Here is a 26092-nt window from a genome sequence, read left to right as displayed (position 1 = left end):
ATAGGTTCGGTGACGTCCATGTTTCCGGGTTCAAGGAAGCACAGCGTAGCTCTAAGGACCGTTCAGTTGCCTCGTTAGCTAATTGCGACGATTGAATCGCCCAGAGCTAGTATTCGTGCGAGGTGAAAGATTAGCCGCTGGCGTCTGTCAGCATCCGTGACGACGTCCCTAGCTTCTCTCCATCGCGTGAAGAAAGGTGCTCACCCGTGTTTCCGCGTTGCGCAGGTGAAGTCCCGATAGGATGCGGTTGCAATCCCACCTTACAATCAAACATTTCCAATTGCTTGCGTCACAACAGCTGCCAGTTCGGGTAGAATTTCCGCCATTTTTACCATTGTGCCCTCCGCGGCCGTTTTCTCTTCCGTCTGGTTTTTCCCTGGGTGCCCTCCGGTCGCTGAACTGCATCTTTCTGCCCTCGAAGTTCACCGTGACCACCATGGCGTATTTAGTTGGATCGCAAGAAGCGCAGATATGGTTTTGACATTTTCATAACGACACGTTTATCAATACACCAACTTCGGCGATGGTTTCCCTTCTCTACCGACCACTGGATGGATGGATGGATGGATGAATGAATCCGGCTGAGCCCTTTGGATCGGGCGGTAGCTTACGCCACCTAGCCATTTTGTTTTACCATCTAAGCTTAGAATATTCAAATTTGAAAGCTATATTCACTCCGCACTGCACAGAAAGTGAGGCTATAAAACACCCCTGCCATCAGTTAATAAGAAAATACCTAGTTTTCTCTCGCTTTCTGCCACCATTCACTTAATCTTTGCTTGGTAATCTCTACAGTCTTGAAATCCACTGTTCCTTCGCTGTTTCTCAAACCCAATGACTTATTAAATCTATGTTGTCTTCGGTCGGCGTAGGGTGAAGCCCTTTACAGCAGAGTATCAAGTGCTCAGCCGTCTCGTCCTCCTCTCCACAAGCAGTGGGCACTGTATCCATTTCCTGGTACTTCGCTCTGTATGTTCTGGTTCGCAGAACGCCCTTACCTCAAACAACAATGAGCTTCCCCTAGAATTGTCATAAATGCTTTCTTTGGCAATAACTGTTTTGTTTAATCTATAGCTTTCCAGAGCCGTCTTTGTCTGCATTCTCTCTAGTCACCGATCTCTTTCTGTGGCCTTAACTTTCTTCTTAACTGAGACTTGCTCTTCCGTATCTCCACTAGAGCCTAAAAACTTTTCTCTTAATTTTCTAGTGTGCTGTCTCCACTTTGTGTCTATACTCCTCATGTATAAATAGCTGAAAACCTTTCGTGCCCATTGCTCCCCATCCATTTGCCTCAACCGATCCTCAATTTCTATCTTGCTCAGCGCTTCACTGCTCTCAAATGACGCCCACCCCATGTCTCCTTGTACTCCCGGGTTTGGCGTTTTGCGATGCGCCCCCAAAGCCAGCCTGACTACTCCGCACGGTTTTATTTCTAGTCTTGTATGCACTTCGGATTTCATGCATAGCACTGCGTTTCCAAAAGTCAAGCCAGGCACCATGACCCCGTTCCAAATCTCTCTCACCACCTCATACCTGTTGTAATTCCAAAGTGCTCTATTTTTCATTACAGCTGCATTTCTGTTGCCCTTACCTATTATATACTTTTCATGCTCACTGAGATATTCTGCACCATCACATATCCATACTCCTAGATACTTGTATTTACTAGCTCTCTCAACTGTAACATTCTTTACCTTCAGCCTCTTAACTTCATCATCGTTAAAAATCATGATTGGTGATTTTTCACTGCGTCACATGTGCCATCTGTCGACATTGCGTAAAACTAATCTGCGTGCGCGTCACTGCAACCTGCTGGGTGCGATTAAAAAAAAAGAGTAGGTCTTTGCTTCAATGTTTAATACATTTTTATACGTGTACATAAATGTTGATTTAAGTAAACATTTTTTATGCCACTAACTATATCGCAATTAATAAAAGAATATGTACATTGAAATTTGAAATATTCTTTAAATACATAAATGTATACCTAGTAATTAAAGGTTTATCTCTTTCTGTAAATCTATAAATTTAAATTTTTTTTCCTTCACTAGCAAAGATCAATACACCCCCATCTTGTCGAAATCGACACAGCATGTGAACCCCAACAGGGAATGGGAAAACAATTGAAACTCGCCCTTGGGAATCCCTCCAACCAGTTAACTCCTTAACTGGTCCCAGTTACCCCTACCCGTTCGCCATCTAGGCATAGTCAAGCCAGTTGACCCCTCAGCTAGTCCCAGTTGGACTGCTATTGGTAACAGCCAATTCCCACTTGGGACCAGTTAGTCCCAACTGTAACCAGTCGAGATGCCAACCGGTCCCAGTTAGACGTTTTGGCATAGGTGCCTTGTATATCAAGCTAAAGGCGCAGCACCTTTTCTGTGAAATCTTCAAGGCAACATCTTTAACAATTTGAACAAGTGAGGTGACTGCAGCTGACAATCAGCTTTGGTGCTAATGTCAAGTACCGTGTGCAGGTCCTCGCTGGGTTCATGGGCCAGCAAGTGCGGAGCATCCTGGAGAAGATGGCCAGGGCCAAGATGCAGCAGGACCACATGGAGGCAATGCCAGGGACCCGCTCGTGGGACGGCTGGACCATCGAGGGTGCCCCATTGACCGCGCCATGTGAGCTCGAGTTCCCAGCGCTTGGCTCTCCTGCAGCTCCTGCGGCTCCTTCGGCATGCGACGATGAGCCAACTCCGCTTTGCTCTGTGGAGCTTCCTTCTCTCACTTCTGCTGCGGCTTCGCTTTGCTCTGTGCAGCCTCCTCTTTCTTCTGCTGCTCCTTCTGCATGCGAGGATGAGCCACCACCGCTTTGCTCTGTGCAGCCTCCTCCTCTTGCTTCTGTGCAACCCCTTCCTGTTGCTTCTGCTGCTCCTTCCGTGAAGAGCCCGCCACTAACCATGGCATGTGAGGTCGACTTTCCGCTGCTTGGCTCTCCTGTGCAACCCCTCCTTGCTTCTCCTGCTCTTTCCCTTGAGACCACCCTTGCGCCTTGTGAGGCAGCTGCTGATCGGAGGGCCACCTGAGCAGAGATGTCAAAATCTGCAGGCCCTCCTGTCCCAACTGCCAGCATGGCAGCCGAACTCGGATCGGACACAAGCCAACCAGTTGCCACATGTGTAAATGCCGAACGGAGGCACAAACGAGGCAAGCACTCTGATGAGCCCAGGATGGGAAGCTGTGGTGCTGGATTCAGGCTGGTTGGTGGCGTTCGAGTCCGCAGCAAGGGCAGCCGGGTATGGCAGACCTGGGAGAGTGCATCCACGGCCACTTGTGCTCCCTCTAGTACATGCGTACCTGTTTGGGGAAAGGTTCAGCCGAGGCCGGAAGGACAGCAACCTTCTGAGAAGCCTACGAAGCTGGACCGAGGTGGAGTCACCGATGTTGCTATGAGTACAGAAGTTAGTGCAGAGGGGCGCCCCAGGGCTTCCTCGAGGAGCACAGCTTTTGTAGGGGCCGGTGAGCAGGCTGCCTTGGCAGCAGCTGAACCCAGGGTAGTCTACCCTATTCAAAGTATAGTGGGCGGAGAGCGCTGGCAGAGGGTGAAGTCCAAGCGCAAGGGACGAAAGTCTCCGGGACTGTGCAAGGTACCAAACCGTGCTGCCACTATTGCGTCCCCCACTATTACTTGGGATGGAGAAGACTTTGCAGTAGGGTGCCTCTCAACCCTTTCTCCTTTGCCTGTTTGTGACAATCCCTTCTCTGACTTAGGTGAGTGCAGCCCAGCATGTGTGACAGAGAGCAGGGTCGTTGGAGGGAAACGTCCTTCCAAGGCCCTGTTGCGGAGTCGAAGGGCACTCACGCATGCAAAGAATGTGTCTGCAGTGCATGACGGAGAGCAGGGCTTCAGCATGGGATTAGTGAATGCGGGCATAGAGCATGATGCAAGGGTCTCAGGGGAAGGCGAGCATGCAGTGCATGTTACAGGGGGGACTTCTGGCTGTGGGCATGGTGGGGAGGGTGGAGAAGGAAGGCATGCGTTGCATGCCACAGGGCGGATTTCTGGCTGTGTGGTAGCATGCTGTGGGTGTGATGGGGTGGGTGGAGAAGGCAGGAATGTGCTGCATGCCACAGGGCAGACTACTGGCAGTGGGGTTGCATGCTGTGGGCCTGATGGGGAGGGTGGAGAAGGCAGGAATGTGCTGCATGCCACAGGGCAGACTACTGGCTGTGGGGTTGCATGCTGTGGGCCTGATGGGGAGAGTGGGGCAGGCAAGCATGTGCTGCATGCCGCAGGGCAGACTTCTGGCTGTGGGGCTGCATGCTCTGTGCTTGATGGGGAGGGTGGACAAGGCAAGCATGCGCTGCATGATACAGGGGGTACTTCTGGCTGTGGGTTTATGCCCTGTGGTCATGATGGGGGTGGTGCTGACTATGTGACTGCATGCAAAAGGCATGACGCGGGGACAGAGTTTTTCTCAGAAATGGCATGTCTCAAGCATGATGGTTGTGGGGAGGGCTCTAGCTTAGAGATAGCTGTCGGAGGGCATCATGTAGGCGAAGGCATTGCTGCAGATGATAAGTGCGTTGCCCAGGGAGTCAAGTACCCTTCCGAGGTTCCAGAGAAAAGCCCTGGATCTGCCGTTAGTAACATGCAGAATGCCCCCAGTCTTTCAAAATCCTGTACTTTGTATGGAGGTGGCGGTGTCATTTTTGCGCAGGCCAAGTTTTCTAACTACTCTACCTTTCTAGCTGCATTTGAGGATTGGTGCAAACAAGGGTTGCATGTGTTTACAAAATGGAGGTCTAGAACATGTCCATTAGCTCAGTGTGAGGAATTTAAATACTCCTCAGTTGAATTCATCTGTGTCCATGGACGCCCTCTATCAGCCATGGGCAGCGGAAAGCGCCCACAACAGTCTTATTATTTTTCAGGTTGCCAGGCACGCCTCTTGTTAGTTTTGAAGACAAAGCCAGATATGTGCTATGTAATCTCAAAACTTGTTGTTGAGCATAACCATAGTCTGGAATTATGCAGCACATACCCCCAAAACAGGTTTCTGACTACATCTGAGAAGGAGACATTTGCAGATGTAGCAAAATGCAATATTAAACCTAAGAATTTCAAAAATTATGTCTATGAAAAAAACTGGCAAGACTCTAACAACACAGGACATTAACAATTACAAAAACCGTAGTGTGAATTCTGTGACTGCAGTTAAAACTAGTGAGGCTCATTAGGCCCTGTTGTTAGAGCAATTGCACAGTCTTGCCTCCAAGAACCCTAATTGGATTATACATTATGAAAAAGATAAAAACAATGAGCTGTTATTTGTGTTGTTCCAGACGTCCGTTATGCGAGAAACTTTGGAAAAGTATCCCGAAATTCTGTTCATCGATGGGACATATAAGGTTCACGTAGAAGGTTACATTCTCTATTCAATTCTTTGTGAAGACGCTCGTGGTAGGGGTCGATGCATTTGCTATGCATTTTTGCAAAGGGAAACCTCCCTAATTGTTCGCTCTGTTTTTCAGAAGTTTATAGATTGCAATCCCTTTGTACTTTCAGCATGCAAAGTTGTTATGGTAGATAAGGATTTTGAAAGAGCTTCTGCCAAAAAGCACCATTCTCCTATGCACTTGGCACGTTCTCCATTACTTGCACTTACAGATTATGAAATACCCAGTTCATCAGAGGGAATTATTGCGTCGCCTAATTAAAGAAGTTGTCTATGCCAATCGCCTGTCTGTTTACGACAAAAAAGTTGCGCTGTTGAGGTAACACTCTCCTGACGATTTTTTGCTCTACTTCATGAACAATTGGGATTCCTGCAAAGAAATGTGGGCGCATGCGTACCGCCGAGACTTGCTAACAATGGGGAATAATACCAACAACCGAATTGAGAGCCATAATCAAAAACTAAAAAGCTTCCTGCGTCCAGGAATGCACCTGGCTGCTGCGATGACTGCTTTGCTAGAGTATATTGACCATGATATTATATCACTAAGGTTTGCAAAACTTAGAGAGCTTAAGCTCAATTTAAATACAAGTAGCTTTGACATGTTCCAGCTAACATTAGCTCAAACGTGCACTCTGGTAGCTAGGAATATAGTATTACATGAATATGAGAAGTTTAAGAGTATTCGCCACATTGTTAGCTTTCAAAATGACGCATACACTGTTAAGTTGGAAGGGACAGAGTATGTGATAGCAAAAAGCCTAGATAACAGAAGCACATGCTTCTGTTATTCCCAATATGGAATTCCATGTGCCCACACTTTGACAGCACGGTCTTTTGCAAATCTAGAACTATTTGACCACTCTGTTATTCTGCATCGATGGCGTAGGAGCCACTTCCTAGCATCTGAAGCTACCGACCCTCTAAGCATGCCTGGTCCATGCACAGCTGGTTTGAGCCCACTAAGCTTGCATAGCCCAACTCCGCTTAGCTCAAACCCACCTAGCCCGAGCCCACGTAGCCCAACTCCCCTTAGCTCAAACCCACCTAGCCCGAGCCCGCGTAGCCCAACTCCCCTTAGCTCAAACCCGCCTAGCCCAAGTCCTCATAGCCCGACCCCCCTTAGCTCAAACCCACCTAGCCCAAGTCAGCCTAGCACAAGCCAGCCTACCCAAACCACAGTTACATCAGCCATACTGAAGCCCCCACCTGTAAAATTGGATACCATTGAGGCCAGATATAATTATGCTTACAAGTTTTTAACAGATATAGTGAAACCAACAGCTAACATCTTGGCCCCGTGTGGCGGACGGGAGCTAAATGAAAAGTTGACAGATATTCAGACATTCCTTAGCCATCTTACAACGTTTTCTAGCAACCAGGTGCAGCTTTTGTCACAGTCTGTAGCACCCCGTGCAGCTCACAAGGATGTGCCTGATCAACAGCCAACAGACACAGCAAGTGACAGGAAACCTTCCGAAGAGCTGCGTATTAGTTTAATTAAAAGTAAACGAGGGAGACCGCGAACTGTAAAAGTCACAAAAAAGCGTAAATTGTCAGAAATCTGCAACAAAAAACTTTGTCTTAGCATGATTCGTGCAGAGTTGATTCCTCTTTATAGCGCTTATTCACTAACAGATGAACACTTGGACGATGTATTATGCAACCATTCGCTGCCAGACAGTGTCATGAATATTGCAATGCAGTTAACACGTCAAAAAGTTCCGCATCGGGAAGGTTTCCAAGACGCTTTGCTGAGCCAGGCACTACTATTCAAGCAGATAAAGGGTCCATTCATTCAAATCTTACACACAACAAACCCGGATCATTGGGTCACAGTAACAACTATTGATGCACCCCCTGATTCTGTCTTTGTTTATGATTCTCTTGATCAAACTGTTCCCCCTGATGCTGTAAAACGATGTGCAGCATACTTAAGTTACCATCTGCAAATATAACTATTTTTGTAAGACCTGCACAGGGCCAAGGTTGCACAGTAGATTGTGGCTTATTTGCTATTGCTAACATGTACTGCATAGCATCTGGCAAAGACCCTACCACTGTAAACTTTAGACAGTAATTAATGAGGGGCCATCTACTAAAGTGCATTCGTAATGGGATGATGGAAGACTTCCCTGTAACTCTTTCCCTTGTTTCTCGTGTGAGACCAAAAGATTCTGTTTTCACCGTGCATTGTTTGTGCAGGCAGCCTCTGCTTGCTGATGCTCCTGGGGTAATTCAATGCAAAGGATGCCAATCTCTCTTTCACGAAGCCTGTCTAGAAAAAAAACCCAACCATGGCATGACATTTGTTTGCAGCCGAAGTTGTATTGCAGCTAAAATGCCGAATAAGCTGAGGTTATTTTAATTAACAACGGTTTCTTCCAGAACCTTCCGCTTTATGTGTTATCTTTGCGCTTATCCCTGCTATTGCCTACCTTGTTTTGTCAAGTAACCTTGTACAGTGTTTTTCTTTTAGCTGCACCAAATTTTCAGAGAGAGAGAACGTGATAGGGTAATTTTAGCCTTGGGGCAGTGTTAATAGTCATGACGTCCACTAGGGACAGGGTGAAATTAGGTAATTAGTTAGCTAATGAACTAAAATGTATGGTCTAGCAGTGCAGTCAAATTTTGATTGAAAAATCTGTGGTAGGTGCTACGGGGGTCGAGAAGTGTCACCCTGGTACATGGCATCACACTAAACCTATAACTGAAATGGCGGACAAGAGTGCCAGTGACATCATCTTTGTGTTACGGCGCGGAAACGTGGGTCGGAGCTACCGCAGCTGGCTCCACTCGCTCAAGCGGAGCCGGCTGCGATGATGCCAATCCACGTGCCGGGCCGCAGGTATGCAAATGACTTCACCGGCACTCTTGCACAACGTTTCAGATTCAGTTTGATGCTATGTATCGGGGTGCGGTTTCTCGACCCCGTAGTGCCTACTAGGAATTTTTTAAATCAAAATTTGACTGCACTGTTAGATCATATTGAGGTTGAGCTTCAGTTCTCTAAAAGCAATATGTGCCCTGAAGGGCACATATTGCTTTTGGCCTCGTGATGTTGGCTCCACATGTCTGGGAATTTCTGCTCCTTAGCTATCCGCAACATGTTTTAATTTTTTTTTAATTGAGATGACCTTCCTACTGATACTGTAATTAAAATAAGTACACCGACTTCACATAACAGAAAAAACAACTTCATTAGACGTTTCGCCTCCCATGCGGGAGGCATCATCAGTAGTTACACAGCAAATGCAGGGTTCAACCTAAACACAACGCTATTTATCACGAATGTCCGTGTAAGCTTCGTGGAGAGGGCCGCGGTTTTTGTTGCACACGGATGTGTCCCTGCGAAGAAACCACGATTCTAGAAGCTTTCGGGGCCCCCATCTGTCCTCTCTCGCCAAGGTCGTCGCGGCCGGAAAGTCGAAAGAATGCCCCATTGTCCACGCATGGTCCACCAGTTCAGTCTTCAGTCGCGTCGCGTGGGATGCGTACGTGACGTCACGCTTGTGTTCTTTGAGTCTGGTATCTCTCCTCCGTCCGGTTTCACCAATGTAGGACGCTGGGCAGTCACTGCAGGGGATCTTGTAGATAACGCCTCTTTGGACGTTCGCCGGGGTTGGGTCCTTTGGTTTGGAAACGGAATTTCCAATAGTTCTGTATGGCTTGAAAACAGTTCGGATGCCAAGGGGCCTCAAAGCGCGACTAAGAGGTTCGGAGACTCCTTTGACATAGGGGATGCACACTACATTCTTATCTCTTTCCCTCTCGCACGGTTCCACATTTTGTTTCATTTTGTTTTTGACCTCGTCAACAAAACGCCTCGGGTAGTGACGTTTCACCAAAGCTTCCTGTAAATGAGTCATCTCATTTGCGCCATGGAGCTCATTAGATGACACGGTATTTGATCTCTGTACAAACGATCGCACTACTGATTTCTTGTGTTGCACTGGGTGATGGGACAAAAAATCCAAAAAATTATCTGTTCCACATGGTTTGCGGTACACCCCCGTTTCAATCCTGTGGTTCGGCTCGCCTGTCCTTATTACAGATACATCTAGGAAGGGCAATTTGCCCTGCTGTTCTGCCTCGCAAGAAAACTGTATCGCGGGGTGAACACTGTTTAGCTCCCGGTGGAAATCATTAGCATGACTTTTGTCTAAAATGACGAAAGTGTCATCCACATATCGGCGGTAAAATTTGACCGGGAACAGAACTTTTTTCAGCACTTTCTCCTCAATATGCTCCATAACGAGATTGGCAACACTGACGGATACCGGGCTCCCCATCGGGCACCCGTTCACCTGATGGTACGTCTCCCCACGGAAGGCGAAAAAACATTGGTTTAAGCAAAAACGCAAAAGTAAAATTATATCATCAACGTGAAGTGACGTGCGTGCTTTTAGGCTTTGATCATCAAGTAGACGCTCGCGTGCGACATCAATGGCAACATCGTTAGGAACATTAGTGAAAAGGGAAACTACATCAAAAGAAAACATGCCTTCATTCGGAAGGAGGGTCTGGGCGCGGACTAACTGAACGAATTCTTGGGAATTCTGCACACAAAGACCATTTTTCCCTGTCACCGGCGCCAGTAGCTCTACCAAATATTTTGACAGGTCGTACGTGGGGCTACCGATAAAGGATACAATCGGGCGGAGAGGACATTCTGGTTTGTGCACTTTAGGTAGGCCGTACATTTTAGGTGTGCATCCGTCGGAGGAAAAAAGGCGGCGGTACAGAGAATCATTTATCCTACCCTTCTTTCGAAGTTCCCGGAGATGATCAACTAACGAACGTTCGGTTTTCCCAGTTGGGTCGCGAGCTAGTTTGACAAAGTGTGCGGGATTACTGAGAACGTTATACATTTTCTGGTCGTAGTCGGTCTTGTCGAGAATCACCGTTCCCCCACCCTTATCAGCACGTACAATGACGATCGACTCATCAGCTCTCAACTCCTGCAACGCCTTGCGTTCATGCTGGTCCCCAGAACCAACTTCCCAGAACGAGAAAAGGACTGTGTTCAACTACTCTTCCAAGGAATTGACGGACCACCACGTGAGTCTTCTTTAAAAAGGTCTCAACTTCGCAATGGCACCTCGATACGTCCCCAAGCGTGACTTCATTGTCGAAATCGAGGAGAAACTCCGCCACATATCTAGCGAGACTGGCGTCAACCTTGCCCGAAGTCGAGTGTTGTCCATTTTGAACAATGCCAAGCCGCCGCAGTCAAACCTGGACCAGCATGAACGCAAGGCGTTGCAGGAGTTGAGAGCTGATGAGTCGATCGTCATTGTACGTGCTGATAAGGGTGGGGGAACGGTGATTCTCGACAAGACCGACTACGACCAGAAAATGTATAACGTTCTCAGTAATCCCGCACACTTTGTCAAACTAGCTCGCGACCCAACTGGGAAAACCGAACGTTCGTTAGTTGATCATCTCCGGGAACTTCGAAAGAAGGGTAGGATAAATGATTCTCTGTACCGCCGCCTTTTTTCCTCCGACGGATGCACACCTAAAATGTACGGCCTACCTAAAGTGCACAAACCAGAATGTCCTCTCCGCCCGATTGTATCCTTTATCGGTAGCCCCACGTACGACCTGTCAAAATATTTGGTAGAGCTACTGGCGCCGGTGACAGGGAAAAATGGTCTTTGTGTGCAGAATTCCCAAGAATTCGTTCAGTTAGTCCGCGCCCAGACCCTCCTTCCGAATGAAGGCATGTTTTCTTTTGATGTAGTTTCCCTTTTCACTAATGTTCCTAACGATGTTGCCATTGATGTCGCACGCGAGCGTCTACTTGATGATCAAAGCCTAAAAGCACGCACGTCACTTCACGTTGATGATATAATTTTACTTTTGCGTTTTTGCTTAAACCAATGTTTTTTCGCCTTCCGTGGGGAGACGTACCATCAGGTGAACGGGTGCTCGATGGGGAGCCCGGTATCCGTCAGTGTTGCCAATCTCGTTATGGAGCATATTGAGGAGAAAGTGCTGAAAAAAGTTCTGTTCCCGGTCAAATTTTACCGCCGATATGTGGGTGACACTTTCGTCATTTTAGACAAAAGTCATGCTAATGATTTCCACCGGGAGCTAAACAGTGTTCACCCCGCGATACAGTTTTCTTGCGAGGTAGAACAGCAGGGCAAATTGCCCTTCCTAGATGTATCTGTAATAAGGACAGGCGAGCCGAACCACAGGATTGAAACGGGGGTGTACCGCAAACCATGTGAAACAGATAATTTTTTGGATTTTTTGTCCCATCACCCAGTGCAACACAAGAAATCAGTAGTGCGATCGTTTGTACAGAGATCAAATACCGTGTCATCTAATGAGCTCCATGGCGCAAATGAGATGACTCATTTACAGGAAGCTTTGGTGAAACGTCACTACCCGAGGCGTTTTGTTGACGAGGTCAAAAACAAAATGAAACAAAATGTGGAACCGTGCGAGAAGGAAAGAGATAAGAATGTAGTGTGCATCCCCTATGTCAAAGGAGTCTCCGAACCTCTTAGTCGCGCTTTGAGGCCCCTTGGCATCCGAACTGTTTTCAAGCCATACAGAACTATTGGAAATTCCGTTTCCAAACCAAAGGACCCAACCCCGGCGAACGTCCAAAGAGGCGTTATCTACAAGATCCCCTGCAGTGACTGCCCAGCGTCCTACATTGGTGAAACCGGACGGAGGAGAGATACCAGACTCAAAGAACACAAGCGTGACGTCACGTACGCATCCCACGCGACGCGACTGAAGACTGAACTGGTGGACCATGCGTGGACAATGGGGCATTCTTTCGACTTTCCGGCCGCGACGACCTTGGCGAGAGAGGACAGATGGGGGCCCCGAAAGCTTCTAGAATCGTGGTTTCTTCGCAGGGACACATCCGTGTGCAACAAAAACCGCGGCCCTCTCCACGAAGCTTACACGGACATTCGTGATAAATAGCGTTGTGTTTAGGTTGAACCCTGCATTTGCTGTGTAACTACTGATGATGCCTCCCGCATGGGAGGCGAAACGTCTAATGAAGTTGTTTTTTCTGTTATGTCAAGTCGGTGTACTTATTTTAATTATGACGTCTCCCGGCTTTTGGAGTATTTTTGTACTGATACTGTGTTAATTCATTCATTTATTGAGCTTGGCAGAAATTGGATGGTGAAATATAATCCCAATCAGTTGGCTAATTAGCTAAAATTTGTCAATTAATTTTTAATTAGTAGCATTACAGCTTCTCAATTATTTGGACATGATGTGACCCTTTGCTTTAAAAGTTTTAACCTTCACTGTTGATGTATGATGCTTTTAATCTTTCTTTTTTTTTAAATTAAATTTAGGTCTCTCGGCGGAGCCTGACCGGTAGAGAGCGCGTTCTCGGGTAGCGGATAGAGAAATGTTCTGTGCTAGGAAGTTGTGTGTAATGATAATTGGGGTTTAATAGTGCAACAAAAGCTTGGGCTATGTTGTGCCACTGAAGTTGTGTAAGCAACTTCCTAACACAGGATAGGCATTCGCGCCCGCGGACCAACAGGCTTTTTCGTGTTAGGATGAACTTATTGAAGAGTGTTGTTTGAAGCAGCAAAACCAGGCCTACACAGAGGCTTATGATTTTGTCGGGCTTGAAGTCTCGAGCAGGTGATTGCCTTTTAAGCTTACAATAATGACTATGATTTTCGCTACAGTGTTTGCCTGTGGGCAATTTCTTCATTTTGTTTGCATATTGTTAACCGTCATTTTTGCCGATAGATTCAGCATCCATTATGGTGAAATAAAAGAAGAGTGCTCATTTGGTTCCCAATTGTGACATTCTTGATCCAGACCATTATAGCAACATATTTTCTGTGCCGAACAGATTATGGTGCTGCATTATCTCGGGGTGTCTGCCAAGTTGCCTCTTCAGAATTCTCCGACTTTTCCAGCAAAGTTTTGTTAATCTGACCACATAGTCTTTCTAAGAGGCTGGGGAAATTATAGCAAAAAGTTCGTGGGCCTCACATCTGGTAACAAGAAGGCTCCAAAAACAAGGCCCCTTGAAAACTGATCAAGTTGCTACTTGTGTAAATTGGCTCTGAAGAAACCAACAATTAGGCGCTGCACAGTCCGATGATTCCTTCCGAGTCTGAAGTGGTACGGGGAAATCGGAATTTTGTGTTATAATGTGAATAAACTGTTCTGCATTACAAATCGATTTTGATGTCGTTTACTTACATTTGGTGGGGTGTCAATTTGTCTTATACCTTAGTAGTTACATCAACACACTGCATTGGATATCAATCCTGCCCCAACAATAGCTTGCGCACATGGGCCCCTTTTTTCCTTTCTGATCACTCCACAAATAATGCCCGGTTCTTCTCTGCGTGCACCAATGCAACGTAAGAAAGCTAACTGCGAGAGCACTGGCATTTCTATGCATGCACCGGCGCAGCGTGGAGAAGGTTACCAAAAAAGAGCTTGTGCTTTTCACATGCACCGGTGCGATATGGGAAAACTTACAGCGAGAGCACGAGCGCTTCTCCGCGTGTACTGGTGCAACAAGGAAAAGCTTAACACGAGAGCATTGTCGTAAAGTATTAAGCTTGATACTAGCATTGTATTGAAAACACCACAGTTTGGAGAGACGTGGTTCATTACTCCGACAAGCTGGAAGTGCGCTGTGGAGGCATTTGTTTACAGCATTTTCAAAAAAATTTGCTTTACTGTCGAAGGGTGTATGGCCATATCAGTAGATTATACAAAAACTTTCCATCACAAAGAATGGAAAGAAACTACAGTGGACTGCTTCCTTCAACCAGCAATGTCAGTAATGAATTTTGTTGCTGGCTGAAGTTATTACTTGTCCGGAGTTAGTATTCTATTCCTTTTGTGTCCAAAAGTTTGAAACCAACACTTTATTCTTATTTTCACGCTAATCCTTAAATGAATGCTTTTCAGAGGCTGCTGGCCCAGATAGCTAACAATTTCTTTGTTTGCATTGTTCGGCCAAGAATCACAGCTACCAGACAACTGGGTTCCAGTTGCCTGGTAGAAAAGCTGCTTTTCTACCAGGCAACTGCATGTGCCGTCTCGATTTTCTTTCTTGAATGGCATGGGATTGGGCCTGGGTGCCATACTGCAGGAAACAAGTGATCCGGAGCCCATGTAGCACTTCCACAAGATGCAGGGAAATTCCTTTTATTGGATTGACAATAACAGACATTATTATTTGGCTCACAAATTCATCGCCTTGGTCGACACGGGAGCCACAAATTCCTGCACATCACATGTAGAGTAATTACTACAGGCAACAAACACCTATTGCACATGGGTAATAGCAAATAGTTACAGCCTATGTGATGTGCAATGATGTTACTGCTTCTTGCAGGCATGTCCACCCTATTTAAAGTATGAGTCTGTGAAGATATCCACCGATGCTTTTGTAAACAACTACAGGCAAACTAGAGCTGAACTGTTTCATGTTCCTTCATGTGTAACCAGACATTTCGTATGTTTTTATGTGTGCTCACTGTGCAATACCTCACGTCTCTCGGATTCAGTCATATGATGCCATCGCTCCACCTCACCTTTATATATCTGCATCTGTTGCGGTGTACCATCGCCATTTGGATAATCTTACATTTACTTGTTTGCTAACTTTAAGTGTGTTTAGGATTTTTTTTGTTTGCTGGTTTTATTGTTTGTTTTGGTGCACCACGGGGCATCCAAGATAAAAACTGATGGCACCCAAAATAAAGATGATTATTATTATAAACCTGTTGCTGACCCTCCTAATTCGAGGGACACAAATGACAGCCCTTTTTTGCCAGCACTATCTACTATCGCTGTAGCGCTGACCACTCGTTTGCAGATATCTCTGGACTAGTCAAGCCTGCCAAATTGTTATTTGCAAAGAAAAGTGGTGTAACCATTCCTCGTGTCTCTGCGGTACAGGGCAGCGTTTGCCTTTGCCTGATTGACACCTACACAGAGTCGCAAATACTTTTCCAGAAGCTCTTGTCTCCACTATAATGAAGAATATAAAGAACATGACATTGCCACTCTTTCTGAGCATTTGTGCTACCCACTTATCTACACTTTGAAGCATAAGCCGCAAGGCGTGATGGGGGTAAAATGGTGGAAATCTCGTCCTTTCCTCACGCTTTCATAGAGGCTGGGATATATACTGATGCAAATATTTACATCAGTATACATTGCAGAGCTGTCCCGTCTGTGTTCCTTTCGAGCCTTCTTGCCCACGTGCCACCTCTTCTTTCTCCCCTGCACCCAGTTGGCTTGTCCGCTACGGAGTCATTAGTACCACTGCCACCATTAAATCACTGGCTTTGTGACATGGCGTTTGGATTGCAGCTTGGAAGTCTTAGTGACAGCGATTATACTGAGACTACTTGATTGGTTTGATTCTGGACGAATATGCACAGTATGAATGCGGAAATTCATAATGTGCAACAGTTAATATTCGTTCAGAACAGGTAGAGTGGGTATGATTGAGGCATAATTCAGAGAAATTAGACATATATTCTAAGAATCTTCAATGGTTCAAATTTTAGAGCTGATCAGGTTTGAAAGTCCGGAAATTGTTACAGTTCGAAAAGTATAAAATTTCTCAACATAAGAAGTTCAAAATGTTCGGAAAATTCCCAAATGTTTTGAAACCCGGGTTTGATCTTTGAACCTCTGGTTCAGAAAAAAGTTTCAGCATATACTTCTATATGCAACTGAAAAGATGGTTCAGCATTACTAAATGCAGAAATGTAAAGTGGGGCAGCACGTTAGGGTGTTGGGGCAGGAGAGAGTGTTGTGTTTTTAATACAAACGCCTATGTCGGACAGTACGGAAAAACCAGCTGCTCCATCTCGTGCTCCATTCGTATCCCCCTTCCTCTTCGTCCTCGTTTACCAGCAGCCAGGATCAGCTTGTGCACACAACACAATTCCCTTTCGAAGCAGAGTTCAACAGGGGAAGAACCTGTCTGGACGTTTCTTATTCCTTGAGTATTTTCACGGAGCTGGAAGCGGCGGCTGTGCATCTGCTCCAGCTCCTGGGTTTGTGTACTCCACCTGTGCTTCGTGTCTTGCTGGAAGGCGTGCTCGAGACAACCTCAATGAATTCCAGCATCCTCCTCCTGACGTGACGAAGGTGCTTGGCCCCTCCACTTCATGAATTCTTTCAGAGGGGTCAAATGATGGTGTTCCCTTCGGTCATAATCTCAGACATAATCTCCTACACCCGCTGTAAATGGTTTGGCTCTTCGCCTATCATCTGTGTATTGCTTGCTGTGCTTTTGGTAATCAGCAATGCGTTGGCGGAGTTGCTGCATCTCGATGTGAACGGGCTTGTCAAAACTTGGGAAGCCCACGATGTCCATACAGGTACGCATTTTACTTCCGTGAATGAGCTCAGCGGGGCAGAGCTTCGTCGCTGCATGTGGTGTGCTTCGGTAGACACCCAGAAACTTTTCAAGGCCTGTACGAACGTTGGTTTGTTCCTGCAGGATAGTTTGGACGTACTGCTTAAGCACTCGATTGAAGCGCTCAACCCGACCATTGGCTTGCGGATGGTATGTCACAGACCGATGGTGGTACATCCCTATGGACTTCAGGAACTCCTGGAATATGCGGGATTCAAACTATGGGCCATGATCAGAAACAATCACCTTCGGATACCGTTCCCGGCTGAAGATTCTAATGAGTAATTCACATACAGCTTCAGCCGTAACTTGGTTACAAAGAGCTACCTCTGGCCACTTACTGAAGTAGTCGACTAGGGCGACTGCAAATCTGAATTGCAATGGAAGTTTGTAAAAAGGTCCGACAATGTCTATTCCTAGTTGTTTCCATGCACCCGATTGGAATGGAACTGGTTGTAGGGGTGCCGCTGCCGTTACAGCTGTCTTGTCGTTCGTCTGACAGGTTTTGCAGTCTCTAATGTAGGTGCCGGCCTCGATGTCCCCTCTGGGCCAACAGAAGCGCTGGAGTAGACGCTGCTTCGTCCGCACAATTCCAGGGTGTGACTCATGAGCTAGATCAATGAGTCGATGCCGTAGCGAAATAGGTGGGACCAACACTTCACCACGTAGTAGTAAGTCATCCACGGAGGAAAGCTCTTCTCGCAACTTGTAGTATGCAGATAGTAATTTATCACGTTGTTCCTCGTGACCCCATCCGATGCAGATACACTGGATTACTCGAGGCAAATTAGGGTCTTGCCTGGTTTCTTTCTTGATTTCTTCTTGGTTGATTGTGCATAGATTGCGTACCAGGCAAGTGAATTCTTCCTCGTCACTAAACTCGCTGCAATTCGAAGGATTCGGAGTAGGCAGGCGTGACAGTGCGTCTGCTACGACACTCTTGTTTCCTTTCTGGTAATGTACCTCGTAGTCGTACCTGAGGAGTCTTATAGCCCACCTGGTTATCCTCATTGGTTGTCGACCGCATCCTCGTGTAGAAAGCAAAGTAACGAGAGCCTGATGATCTGTCTTGAGCGTGAAATGGCGCCCGAAGAGAAAAACGCTCCATTTCTCGCAGGCCCAAAGGCACGCCAATGCCTCTTTCTCCCCTGCAGAGTAGTTGCGTTCGGCGCTTGAAAGTTTTCACAATGCGACTGACACCGTTAGAATTCCTTCTGGATGTACTTGCTGCAGGACCGCGCTTAATCCGTAATTAGATGCATCCGTTGTGACGACGGTGGGCAGCACCACGTCAAAAAGTCAGTGGATTGCTGTTTCGTATCAGATCCTTCACAGCAGTGAATGCCTCTTTTTGTGCCTTTTTCCATTAAAAGGGAACATCCTTCCGCAGGAGCACGTGCAGAGGCTCCACGATGGTCGCGAAGTTTGGTACAAACTCGAGGTAATATGTGAGCAGGCCGAGTAATGATCGTAGTGATGTTATGTTTGTGGGGGGTGAAGCCTGCATGATAGCCTCAATATTATCTTTGCATTGCTTGATTCCCTGCGGTGTCAGCTCGTGTCCTAGGAATTGAAGCTGCCGGACTGCAAAAAAAAAAAAAACATTTGTGCTGGTCTAGTTTCAAGCCTGCATCTTGAAGGCATGAAAGAACTTGCCTCAGGCGGGCATCATGCTCTTCTCTTGTGCGCCCGAAAATAAGTACATCATCCAGGTAGACGATGGTACCTGAAGTACCTCAGAGTATGTAGTCCGTCAATTTTTGAAAGGCAGGGGCGGCGGATGCCAGCCCGAAACATACTGTGGTGAACCTGAAGAGACATTCATGCGTCACAAATGCCGTTAGGTCTCTGCTTTCCTCTGCCAGGTCCAACTGGTGATATGCCGATGAGAGGTCTAGCTTGCTGAAGACGCGGGCACCGGAAAGCTGATGAAAAAGTTTGTCGGGGCACGGTAGAGGGTGGGAATCCAAAACTCTTGCAGTGTTCGGCTTGCGTAGGCCTACACCGAGCCGGATCTCCCCATTCTTCTTGCGGGCCACTACGATGGGAGACACCCACTCCAAAGCATCGATGCGCTCGATAACCCCGGAGTGTTCCAGCTTCGCCAGTTCCTCAGAAACCTTCTCGCGCACTGCGAAGGGTAGTATTGGTAGCTTTTGCTGGAAAGGAGCGACGGAGTCTTTTGTCTTTACCTTATGTACAAATCCTTTCGCGTGACCTAATCCCTCGGAGAAAAGATGGGGGAAGTCTTGTGCGATCTCTGGAAGGTTCCTTGCGGAGACCGTTGCCACCTGTCCCCCGGTGGAAGGAGCAAAGTTTAGTTGGATGTCCAATGCACGTAAGGCGTTTAGGCCCATGACAGCCGCGCCTGTTCGTACGACGTGAAATGTGCAGGTGCCGCGTCTTTGAGCGAACTGCACCGGTGCGTCGAATTTCCCCAGAACGGGAATGTCTTTTCCGGAGTAGTCCAGAAGTGTTGTACTCGAACATACCAACTTGTAAGAGGGGAAGTGTCTTCGGTAGACGTCTTTTGGCAGGATTGAAACGGATGAACTCGTGTCGACTAAACGTTTGGTGGGAACATGTGCCAGATGTATCTCGCACGTAACCGATTGTTTGGTAAAGCTGGTAGTTAGCACCTGGACTTGGTCGTGCGCTTGTTCCACTCTTCGTACATGGGATTTTGCTTGTGAAACTCCCTGCTTGCAAACGGAGGCGAAGTGTCCCTTCTTGTTGCATTCTCTGCAAGCTTCATTCTTTGCCAAGCACTTAGGTTGGTCCGCCATGTGGTGTGTTGACCCACTTCTGTAACAAGTGCCGGACGACTTGCTGGGACTTGCCCTCGAATTCTTGGCTTTTATTTTTGCCACTTGTGAACTGGATCCCTCTTCCGTCAAGAGCTTGGCCTCCTTCATCGCTTGCTGAACTTGAGAGGCGATGGCAAGAGCAGATTCCAGGGAAAGTTCCAACTCTAGGAGGAGTCCTAGAGTCCTGTCGACTGCACCAATTGTGTTTTTAATACGAACGCCTATGTTAGACAGTACAGAAAAACCAGCTGCTCCATCTGTATCCCCCTTCCTCTTCGTCCTCGTCTACGAAGTGACGTCTGTAAGAGAGTCCTTGTGACATCACGTGAGCGCCCTCTGTCGGACGCAACTCGAACCCTGTATGACATTACGTGAGCGCCCTCTTTCGGACGCAACTCGAACCCTGTGTGACATCACGTGAGCGCCCTCTGTCGGACGCAACTCGAACCTGGGGAAAATCACGTGGTTGTCATGAGAGCGGTGGTGACGACATCTCTGTACGTCTTTCCCGCGCTTCTGACACGCGCCGCGTACGTGACTAATAACATCGGCTGTTAACACCTTGTTAAGCATGTGTTAACATTGGCTACGTGACCTCACACCTATACCACGTACGTGACTCGAGGGCGGGACCTCGATGAGCTCCCATTGGTCACTGGCTATTGCCCTGTGGGCGGGGCCATCTATGCCCACGACCTGTCATTGGTCACTCGGACGGGAGAGGGGGAAGGGGCCCCGCCCTACTGCTCTGTGACTGGACGGATTCGGTTTGGCCCCGCCCTGCTGCTATGTGATTGGTCGGATCGGGTTTGGCTCCGCCCTCCTGGGCTTTCAGTGAAAGCTGTGTAAGCTGGTGCACTTTTACTACTACTGGAAAGGAAAGTGATTCAAGATCAAGTTCAGGAGATGCTCGACGACGACATCATCCAACCCTCAAGAAGTCCATGGGCGTCCCCAGTCGTGCTTGTAAAGAAGAAGGACGGAACCCTGCGATTCTGCGTGGACTATCGTCGACTGAACGCTGTGACGAAGAAGGACGTCTATCCGCTCCCCCGCATCGACGATACGTTAGACCGACTGCGCCACTCCTGATATTTTTGGCGATGGACCTGAAGAGAGGTTACTGGCAGATTGAAGTCGACGAACGTGACCGGGAAAAAACTGCCTTCGTCACTCCTGACGGACTGCACGAATTCAAAGTGATGCCGTTCGGACTTTGTACAGCGCCAGCCACCTTCCAGCGCGTCATGGACACCGTGCTGGCAGGTCTAAAATGGCAGAGTTGCCTCGTCTACCTGGACGATGTCGTGGTATTCTCACAAGATTTCGACGAACACCTCAGAAGACTTCGAGCCGTGCTTCAAGCCATCAAAACCGCCGGCCTGTCACTCAAGCCAACAAAGTGTCGGTTCGCCTATGGGGAACTAAAGTTCCTTGGCCACGTCGTGAACAACAAGGGTGTTTTACCTGACCCCGAGAAGACCCGCGCCGTAGCTGCATTTACGCCGCCGTCTGACAAGAAGGCCGTGAGAAGATTTCTCGGACTCTGTGCCTACTACAGGCGCTTTGTTCGAGACTTCGCCAAGCTATCCGCACCGCTGACACACCTCACGAAGGACGCCGTAAAGTTCGAGTGGACAGAAGAATACCAGAGGTCATTCGACGAGTTAAAACGAAGACTCCAGACGCCCCCGATTCTTGGCCATTTCGACCAGTTTGCTGAAACCGAGATCCACACCGACGCCAATAACACCGGACTGGGTGTGGTACTAGTCCAAGTGCAGGACAGAGCAGAGCGAGTTATCGCATACGCAAGTCGGACGCTGTCTAACGCGGAGAGGAACTATTTAACGACTGAAAAGGAGTGCCTCGCTGTCGTCTGGGCAATAACAAAGTTTCGCCCATATTTGTATGGAAGTCCTTTTCGCGTGGTCACAGACCACCACTCGCTCTGCTGGCTGGCTAATCTGAAGGACCTCTCCGGACGCCTCGCTCGGTGGAGCCTACGACTGCAGGAGTTCGACATGACCGTGGTCTACAAGTCCGGCCGGAAGCACAATGACGCCGACTGCCTGTCAAGGGCCCCAGTCGAGGCCGGTCCTGCCTGCACCACAGAGGACGACGATGAGTGTTTCCTCTGCGCTTTGGATGCCAGCGACATGGCAGCACTCCAACGAGACGACCCTGAGCTGCGAGCACTCATCTAGCACGTAGAGGGACAAGAAAGCGCCGTTCCGCGCGGTTTTGTACGATCACTGCCAACCTTCTCCATCCGATAAGGCGTACTGTACAAGGAGAACTTCAGCAACAACAACACGGCGTGGCTGTTGGTGATTCCTTCCAGTCTTCGAGAAGAAATTTTTCAAGCCTGCCACGATGACCCGACGGCGGGACACCTTGGTTACAGCAGGAATCTTGCAAGGATACGCGAAAAGTACTACTGGCCCAAGCTTGCGAAGACAGTACACCACTACACCCGATCATGCCACGAGTGTCAACGACGGAAGAAGCCATCGACGAGACCGGCAGGACTTCTTCAGCCTATTGCGCCACCATCTGCCCCATTCCAGCAAATCGCTATGGATTTACTCGGACCTTTCCCACCGTCGACGCAAGGAAACCGATGGATAATCGTCGCAACCGATAATCTCACGAGGTACGCCGAAACGAAAGCCCTTCCTTCCGGAAGTGCTGTGGAAGTTGCCGAGTTTTTCATTGAGTCCATCGTCCTCCGGCAGGCGCTCCCGAAGTCCTGATCTCAGACCGTGGATCATCATTCATGGCCCAGCTGACGCAAGAAGTCCTTCGTCTCAGCCACACCAGCCATCGTCACACCACGGCGTACCACCCGCAGACCAACGGGATGACGGAGAGACTCAACAAAACCATCGCCGACATGATCTCCATGTACGTCGACGTGGAGCACAGACATGGGACGAGGTGTTGCCGTACCTCACATTTGCCTACAACACGGCAGTACAAGAGACCACCGGAGTGACACCCTTTCAACTGGTGCATGGGCGCAAGGTAACGACAATGCTGGACGCTATGTTGCCCCACGAACCGGCTGTCGACGTAAGCGACGACGCCCAGGTGGTTGCCCAAAGGGCAGAAGAAGTCCGTCAGCTCGCCAGACTCCGGATTAAAGCCCAACAACGCGTCGACACTGGCCGCTACAACCTTCGTCGTGGGGACGTCCACTTCCAACCCGGAGACAGGGTTTGGGTCTGGACCCTCATTCGTCGCCGTGGTCTCAGCGAGAAGCTTCTCAAACGCTACTTCGGACCCTACAAAATCATCCGACGCCTCGGCGATCTGAACTACGAAGTTCCACCCGACGGAACGCGCCCATCTGCAAGACGCTAGTCACGACCCGAGGTGGTGCATGTCGTGACTTGTTTTCGTGTTTTCGTTTTTGTGTTTTCGTTTTGTGCTGCATCGGGACGATGGGCTTTTTTAAAGGGGGGATAATGACGCGAGCGCAGCTGACCAAGAAGGCAGCGCGCTCGTGGTCTAACGGTTATCGCGCGTGCTTTCCACGCTGAAAGCCAGGGTTCGATTCCTGGCCGCGGAGGTGCATTGTAAAGTAATGTTCTGGTAAATTCGAGAACCATGTTGGAGGGCCTGTTCGAGGTCAGAATGCTCTACGCGCCGAACGATCCAGAAACCCACGAGGCTACATAAGGGATTCCGCAAGGCGAGCGGAGTCAGTTTTTCGCCCCAGCGTTCGACTGTGCAACTACGGCGACTTCGACGCCCGCGACGTTCTGTTATTATCTTTGTACTCTTTTATTTTTGGCACAAGTTCGCCACATTAAACGTTTATTTCTTCCTGTTTATTTCCTCTTTATTTTGGTCACCACCCGTGACAATATCTCTGGAGGTTGGAGAGCTGTTCTCGTTTTGGTGTCATGGGGTGCCTCGGGGGGCAGTGGTCTCCGAGGGGATAGGCGGGACACGGGGCAGGGGGAGGATGGAGGGATTATGGGCCCGCCAAAGTTCCACACATGTGTAGAGTGTTCGAGGGCCTTCGTTTCTGCTAGGGGTTTAACCCAGCACACTAGGCATAGATGTTTACAATGAACGGATAGACGGTCAGAGGATCAAAGATAGGTGGGACAGAGAGGAGGAATACCTGTTAGCCAGGAAGGAGGTTGAGTTGGGCCCTTCTCCTAAAAACATAAATCAGGTTCTCCACTCTCACTTTGACTCGCGTTCCTTTGATACGATTAAGAGCCAACGCAAGGACATGACCTATAAAGAATTAGTTCAAAGGTCAGCCGCAGAAAAAGATGCTACAAACCTGGAGAGCTCTAGTGTAGCAACTAGTCGTGTGTGTTCGCGTGTGCCACGCCTACGCCATCCAAATGAAGAGGCTGCAACACGTGACGAGGGTGACGGAGGGGCGCCCATGACTACCAGTCCCTCGGTTCCCGTGCGCGCACGTCATCGGGCTCTGCAACCATCGCCGGGGACTCCGAAGGAGCCGGATTTCGAGGCGCAGGTGGCCCGTCCAAAGCGTCAACTTCGTGCCTGTCGGCGCAATCGTCGGTCGTCGCTACCGGAGTCACCGGAATCCCACACATCCTCATCACCTGGAGAGTCTTGGCTGCCAAGTCCATCGCCGGTCAGGGGGATGACCTGGAAGATGTGATGACACCTGGTGGTGCTGTGGCTCATGTGGTGCAGCAGCCCCAGCGATCCTGCTCTCATAGGGAGTCCCCTCCTACCCAGCCTGTGCGGGAGGATGTCCTGCCGGCGAGGGAGGCTCCTGGGGAGTCGTCGTCGGAGGCGATACGGGAGGAGCTGCGGAAGTTGCTGTCCCAGGTACCCCTTCGAGCCTTCCAGGGTTCACGTCTGTGGGACCTGGCTCAACGGGCACTGCTTGGCATCGATATGTTCAGGCACCTGGACGACTATCTACTGGACGTGTTCGTGGTCCCTCCTCATCCACGACGGGGACAACGGAGCCGCCCCGACACCCTGCACATGCGAGTCGTCGGAAAAGGAAGAAAGAGTACGCAGCAACGCAGGAGCGGTTCGCGAAGAGGAAGGCAGACTGCGCTCGGGCCATCTTGGACGATCCGTGCACGTCGGCCACCACGGACAGCCGGAGCCTATTGCTCGAGTGGAGGACGTCCCTGACTGGGGCTCCTCCCACCCAGCCTACGGACCCAGTGGCCGTCCCCGCTCGGAGGATTGACGTCTTCCAGCCAGCGACGGCCAAGGACATCAAGAGAGCTTTGCCGCCTAAGAACTCAGCGGCGGGGCCAGACGGGTTCACGGCACGCCTACTTCGCTCTGTGCCGCTGCTCCTCCTGTGGGTGCTAATTAACCTTATGCTCCTGCTGCGCCGTCTACCTACGGCTTAGCGTGCGGCACGCACGTCGTTCATCCCTAAAAAGAACCCTGCGAGCTTACCGTCGGATTTCCGTCTTATCAGCGTGTTTCCTGTCATCCAAAGGCTCTTCCAGAAGGTCTTGGCGAAGCGGGTCATGGCCGCCGCAGCGCTGGACTTCCGACAGTGTGCCTTCCAGCCAATGGATGGATGTGCAGAGAACATCCTGCTGCTCTCCACCGCACTGGAGGAGGCCCGCCGTAAGCTGCGCCCTCTACATCTAGCCAGCGCGGACCTCGCCAAGGCCTTTGATCGGGTGACGATGGAGTCCATCCTGCGAGGCGCACTGCGAGCTGGATTCGACGAGTCCTTCCTGGCGTACATCCGTGAGCTGTATGTCACGTCGTACACCACGTTACAGTACAAGGGAGAGGAGCTCGTGGTGCAGCCGACGACGGGAGTTCGGCAGGGTGACCCTGCCCGTGCTCTTGAACCTGGTTGTTGACGAGTACCTGGGCAGCCTGGACCCAAATGTCGCCTTCAGGAGCGGTGAACTATCGCTGGAAGCGATGGCATTCGCCGACGATTTCGTGGTGTGCGCCTCTACACCACAAAGACTACAGCAGCGCATCAACGACCTGGCTGCCTTCCGGACTCCCAGGGGCCTTACCATGAACACAGGGAACAGCTTTACGCTCTCCCTGCAGCCATCGGGAAGGGAGAAGTGCAAGATCGTCACAACTTCTCGGTTCTACATCAACGGTTTAGCCGCTACCGGTCAGTGACGTCACCCCTGTTTGGCGGTATCTCCGTGCGTCCTTTAGACCGGACGGGACAGTGTCCGGGGGTGAGGAGGTGGAGCCCCAGCTAAAAATTATCATTAGATTCAATTGGAATTCTAACTGGTTTTAATTGGAATCAAGTGGTTTTAGTGGGTTCCAGTTGGAAGCACACTGGCCAATGAGTTCACCAATTGGAACAAAAAAATTTTCAATTTGAAACTTAATGGGTTCCAAATGGTTCCGATTGGATCCCATTGGTTCCCATATTGCAGTAACCAATTGGTTGTCCGAAAACCTAACTGGTACCAATTGGAAATTCTAATTGGAATCCAATGGGAATTTTCAACCGGGGCTGGCTG

General features: G+C 49.1%; 1 pseudogene; it reads left to right on the top strand.

The window, feature by feature from the left end:
• The first annotated feature begins 5076 nt into the window (after positions 1-5076).
• On the top strand, positions 5077-25736 carry LOC120844077 (annotated as a pseudogene).
• Positions 25737-26092: the final 356 nt, after the last annotated feature.

Source organism: Ixodes scapularis, unplaced genomic scaffold (genome assembly GCF_016920785.2).
Source record: "Ixodes scapularis isolate PalLabHiFi unplaced genomic scaffold, ASM1692078v2 PGA_scaffold2__306_contigs__length_199485367, whole genome shotgun sequence".
Lineage (NCBI taxonomy): Eukaryota > Metazoa > Arthropoda > Arachnida > Ixodida > Ixodidae > Ixodes > Ixodes scapularis.
The sequence above is the reverse complement of the archived record's forward strand: the minus strand, read 5'-3'. Positions and strand labels throughout refer to the sequence as shown.